Consider the following 6,000-nt stretch of genomic DNA (forward strand, 5'->3'; position numbering starts at 1 on the left):
GTCCATGGGGTTGCACAAAGTGGGACACGACTGAAGCGACTTGACACAAGCAGACACCCCAATAAATGCTCGTTCATGGAACTTCCAAAAAAACATCTCTCAGGAAGAAGGAAAGTTCTCCCAGAAGCAAATTTTTCAGGTAGGTTTTACTTTCTGCTTCATGCATTTTTATGTCAGATTTCTTAAAAATGAGTCTGTATATTTTTACAATACCTAACTTTAAAGGCTAGCTTCAATGGTTAAATTAGATCAAAACAGAAATGAAATCAAATATCAAATTTTGAAATTCCCAGAGAACAACAACTTGTCAGGGCTAATATCAGATTTCCGGTAAAAATTTTAAAGGCTAACTTGAAAGGACATGAAAATGAGGTTTACTTATTCACTCGGCAAGTATTTAGCAAAGATTTGTTGTGTGCATGCACTATATAGCAGATCCTGAATTAATATGATGAGAACAAAAAGTGAAAGGCATCATAATACTGGATTTATGTCTTTTCTACGATACTGTTACGGAAAGCCCAAAGTTTACACTTAGAGTGCAGTTGCTCTTGTGGATGAGGAATTTTACACAATAGAAAAAAGATAATCTAATTTGGCTCAAGGCCCTTTTGTTTGAAAATATATGCACAAATATGACCATCTAACACATGAAATTAATTCAGTGTAAATGATGAATTCTCATATTAATTTAATTGCCAATCTTGCCAGCTGTCTCTAATTTCCATCGCAAGTTAAATAAGAAAACTGCCGGAGTTCATGGGCAGCACTGAGCATGAGCTCACTTTTAGGCCCCTTGTACCCTATGGTCCCTGGTTTATTTCACAAGTATCAAAGGCTTAGAGCTCCCGCATTTAATATGTATCAATTGTTCCCTTTTGCTCAAAGTATCCACTTGACAAAATATTTTTAACTGACTTAAACCTGGAGGAGGGAAGCCTATAAAAAGACAGTTTCTCCACTTTTAAAATAAACAGTTTCTGGGGGCTTCTTGATTAAAAACAAAGGCAGCATTCGGCAAAAAAGGACTGGCGAAATCAGTATTTCGAGTAATTTGAATGGAAACCGTTGGGCTCTGATCTTGCCCGACATGTGGAAATGGTTAAGGCAGTAACCTGGCGGAAACAGAGTGAGGGGCCTGTTTGATGAAGTGAGGCTACAGCAGAAACTCTAACCATTAAAAAGCAAGGGGGAAAAAAAATGTTGGTCCGCCATTGCCCATTCAACAGTCAGGCTTGGTGAGCCCTCCTTTCAATCAAAAGCACCAAATAATAGGCGAGGTGCAGCCGTAAGAACCTTTAAAATCCCACCCTTTCCCTTCCCAGGCAATGGTAAGCAACACCTGGAATACCTGGGCACCCAAAGTATCAACAGAAAGGACTCCAGTGATAGTATTTTGGGATTACAAGTGCATGCTCAGTCACTTCAGTCGTGTCTGACTCTTTGCGACCCCCCAGACTGTAGCCCACCAGACTCCTCTGTCCATGGGATTCTCCAGGCAAGAATACTGGAGTGGGTTGCCATGCCCTCCTCCAGAGAATCTTCCCAACCCAGGGATCGAACCCAGGTCTCACGTATTGCAGGTGGATTCTTTACCACCTGGGAAGCACTGGGATTACAAGAGCCCCTCTCTTATCTGTAGCATCTTCAGTTCAAGGGGAAAGTGCCTTTCTCAAAAACACTAAGCAGCTCTCTGCAATATGCAAGGTCAGTTGCAAAAGGTTTGTTTGAAATGCCTGGTTCACCATGCTATCAAAGCATCAGCCAAGTACCTACAAATTCACACAACTTCCCTCGCCCTCTGGGAAACACACATTCCATCTTTCCTCAAGAGTGTTCAGCAAGTAAAAACTGGGCTCCCATCTCTTCTTCAGTGTTCTCTAACCTCCTCAAGGATGGAAAAAAGGTGTTCATTTCTGATTTCTATCACATGCATATATATTTAAATATCCTTACAAATATATACCATTCTCCAAATGAATTAAACTCTTCTATGACTATTATCTTCCCTGGGTTGGGAAGATCCCCTGGAGAAAAAAATGGCAACCCACTCCAGTATTCATGCCTGGAAAATCCCATGGGCAGAGAGGATCCTGGTGGGCTACGGTCCATGGGGTCGTAAAGAGTCGGACACGACTGAGCGACTTCACATGACTATTAGAGTTCAATGAATGCTAAGGATGAATTCCACTTAAAAAAGGTAACCCTTTCAGTACTATATTCAATTCTTATCTTCCGAGAAACCATTTCCTCCAACAGTTTTTTAAATGAAAAGCAAAACAAAAATGTTCACCCAAGTTCCTCATAGTCTTAAGATAATTATGACATAACTGCAATACACCAGAAGAAAATTATCTAGGGTAGATTTTTAAGTCTCCTTTGGTAAATTTGGCCACAGAGTAGCCTTAGTATTCTATTATGACCTAGGGAATTCAATCCCTGAATAAAATTCCAGGAAAAGACTAATTGTGTGAAAAGGGACACTATAAACCTCACTTCAAGATTCCCACAGGGGAAGCCCTCCTCGAATGAAAAACCACACCCCAACTTACAGGGGGAACGCCACTGAGTCTGTGACCCTATGGAGAACAGTTACATCATCACCAGGTATTTCAAGGTTCTCATCCACAAAGAAGAAAGAAGAGATTCTGGGAAACGCTGGGCTAGCAGCTTACTATTTCCACCAACACTTCGCCCAGGAAGCCAGCCACTGGCCAATCGTGTGTCTATTTATTTTACCCAGAAGCAGATCTATTAGCCAGACATTCTAAAAACACAAACGTTCCCCGTTGTGCTTGGAGTAACTCCAATATTGGTGCCTTGCTGCAGAAGGATGCTGCAGGAATATAAAGTGAGCCATGTGGATGCTGAGCCCACATGAAGAGCATTGTCAGAAACTATCATACCCAGAAGACCAACCCTACGGAAAGGCTGAAGGTAAAGCCCCAACCAGAAGGCTGTGGAATGTGGAAGACAGCCAAAAGCAGGAGACTTCAGAAGTGCCTGCCTGATCACAACAGTGAGGACAATTTTTAAGGCAAATGTCCCAAAGCTCTCAGGAGCGAAAAAGCCTTTCTTCCTGCTTTCTGTCCGGTTTAGACTGAGTAAGAAAAGCAAGACAATGATGGAAGATGTTCTGAAATGGGCTTGGCCAAGTCACCAGGCACAAAGCACAGTGAACCTAACCCACGGGGTTTAGGCTGGGGTTTGGCTCCGGCTGAAGATGCTGCCTGCGGGGTGGGAGAGATGGGGGTCCCCAAAAGCCATGGCTCAGGGTGGAACAGTAATACAGGGGAGGGCGGCGCTGAGCAAGTCAAACCTGGGAAACTAACAAGCAAGACATTAACCAGGACCATAAAATGAAACAGCCAGAGGCCACCATGGTACTCCAGAAGGATCACAGGGAGACAGGCTGAGCCGGCTAAACTGTTCCAGATGCGAGGCAATCTCTCCGCATCTCAAGCGGCGGATCTGATAACCAGGGTCCTCAGTTCTTCGTGCCTCGCACCTCGCTCGTTTTCTGGGAGACCCTGCACAGATTCCAGAGCTGGGCTCCCACTGCCAGACACGACATCCAGACTGATGCCCGGGAATGCGTGTTCCCCCTCGAATAAAACACACACACACATGCACACACTCTCAAAGGGTCTGGCCGGATCACACAGCTAAAGTTTCCGGAACTCAAATCGTAAAACCACAATCAGAAGTTGTTGTTTTGAAACGCTCACCACAAAAATCTGTGTCCTTTGCTTTAAAAAAAAAAAAAAGCGGGTGGGGGAGCGGAGAGTAAACTTTGGTCTCCATAAAGGCTGGCGGTAACGAGGGACAAAAATGCAACTCGGCGAGAGGGCGTGTTCCTCTTTGTCACCCACTCGGGGTTCCCCCGCCGCGCGTGGGCGAGCCGCGAGCACCCGGCAACGCGGTGGCACCCGCGCCAGCGGCCACCCCCCCGGCCCGCGGGCGGCCTCGGGGGCCCAGATTGCGGCCGGAGGTCCGGAAGCCGCGTCGGGCGCTGTCAGCGCGCCGGGTGGGACGGGAGGAAGCGGCGGGAGGGCGCCGCGGGGCGGGAGCAGGCGAGTGGGGACGCGCGCGGAGCCCGCGGCTCGAGTCCGCCGAGGCGAGAGGAGGGCGCAAGGGGCGGCGCGGGGCCCAGAGGCCCCGGAGCTCCGGCTATTGTTGCCTGGCTGGAGGGCGACGCTCCCGCCTTAGTGGAGAGGAAGCCCGATGCCACCCGCCACACCTCCCTCGGGCAGGAGCCGCGGGCCACGCAGCTCCCTCCAGCCGCGCCCGGATCGGTCGGCTCCGGGCGCCCGACTCGCACAAGTTGCCGCCCGCCCGCCCGCCCGCCGCGGTCATTGTTCGCCGCGCGCCTCCTACCTCCACGGCGCGGGCGGCTCCGGCTCCCGCTGCCGGCCTCCGGGCTCCGCAGCTCCGAGCCCCGGGCGGCCGAGGGCGCGGCGGCTCCGGCTGCGCGTGCGGCGGGGACGCTCGGCTATTAATACCCGCGGGCGGCGGCAGCGGCGCGGACGCGCGCACGGGGCTGGCGGCGGCCGGCCGAGGTCCGAGCCATCAAAGGTGGCGCGGGGCGGAGGGGAGGGCGGAGCAGGCGGGGTGGGTGGGGAGCGGGCTCAGGGTCGCCATGGCCGCCTCGACGCCGGGCCGAGCGCCGCTCGCGCGGGGAGGAGCGGCGCAAAGCGGGTGGCGGCCGCGTCCCCGCCCCGCGCGCCAGCCGAGCGCTGCCCGCAGCCCCGCTGCCGGCCCCGCCGCCTCCAGGCCGGCGAGCGGGAAGTGAAGGCAGGCGAGCCCCTCCCCGGGCCTGCGCCGGCCCCTCGGCGAGGGGCGGGGGAGCCCGTGCGCCGCGCCGCCCGAGCCGCGGGGACGGCGGGAGAGCCACAGCCCCCTCCAGCGTCCGCGCCCGCGCCCTGCGAGCCGGCGCGCCCCGCCCCGGCTCCGCGCCGCCCCGGGGGCAGGTGCGCCCAGGGGCCGCCCGCCGCGAGCGCCCTCCCCGGCCCGGCGAGCCCACCTCCGATCCGCGCCTTACTTGGTCCTGCGGCCCGAGCCGGGCTCGCCGCTCGGCCACCGCCCGGCCAGAACGCAGGAGGCGCCGGGGAGAGCGCCGAGCCAGCAGGGACGCGCCAGTCCCGCCGCTGCGGTCGAAAGCGAGATGAGGGCGCGGGAGACGAGCGCCCGGGCGACACCGCCAGCCGCTGGCGGAGGATCGGCCAGGATCGGGACTCTGCGAGTCGTGCTTGCGGTTGTTCAAGAGGGAGCCCCGCCCGTGAGTCCACCTCCTAGGACTTTCTGTCTCCGCGCGGGCCGCGGCGCGGTGCGGGGACCGACGAGCACCTCCCCTTCCCCGGGGCCACGGGAGCGGGCTTCCGGCACCACCCTGGGCCACGAGGGACTCAATCCCGGAGGGGCCGTGGTCACCTCCCCTCCCCCGCCGCGCCCCGGCGTCCTCCACGCCCCCTCCGGGGACCAGAGCGATGCCCGCGCACGGGAAAGGAGTGGAGTAGGTCAGCTGTTTACAGATTCTTGTGGGGCCTCGGAGCTCCGGGAACTCGATGGAGGCGGGAGCAAGATTCAAGGACCCAGCAGGCAGGGACCTAAGGGGGAAAAGTCAATGGTTCCCATCCTCCAGCTGAGACCTACCGCTTTACACCTTGGGCCTCCCCACCTCCCAGACCTACCTTAGCGGGTTCTCCCGCCTCGGTAAACATCAGAATTGCCTGCAGCACTAAATCAAAGACCTCCTGCATCAGAAACTCCAGGAAAGGGAGTCTGGAGTGAGCTTGAGAATGTGTTTTTAAGAGGTTCTCAGGGAACCCTCTTACACTGTTGGTGGGAATGCAAACTAGTACAGCCACTATGGAGAACAGTGTGGAGATTCCTCAGAAAACTGGAAATAGAACTGCCATATGATCCAGCGATCGCACTCCTGGGCATACACACCGAGGAAACCAGAATTGAAAGAGACACATGTACTCCAATGTTCATTGC

At 54.4% G+C, this 6,000-nt stretch overlaps 1 protein-coding gene across 2 annotated transcripts in view; it reads right to left on the reverse strand.

Annotated features, from left to right (window-relative positions):
* The window catches only part of FARP1 (FERM, ARH/RhoGEF and pleckstrin domain protein 1), a 323,140-nt gene extending 317,961 nt beyond the window's left edge, over positions 1-5,179 (reverse strand). Inside the window, exon 1 of one of the 2 annotated variants that reach the window (XM_055426586.2) lies at positions 5,042-5,179. The gene's annotated coding sequence lies outside the window, so the exon portion shown is untranslated. Of the gene's footprint in view, positions 1-4,377; positions 4,688-5,041 lie in introns of those variants that run through there. The other variant, XM_055426585.2, reaches the window with a different exon arrangement.
* Between the last annotated feature and the right edge of the window lie 821 nt (positions 5,180-6,000).

This window comes from Moschus berezovskii, chromosome 13 (assembly GCF_049115385.1).
Source record: "Moschus berezovskii isolate FMDL1 chromosome 13, NW_MosBer_1.0, whole genome shotgun sequence".
Lineage (NCBI taxonomy): Eukaryota > Metazoa > Chordata > Mammalia > Artiodactyla > Moschidae > Moschus > Moschus berezovskii.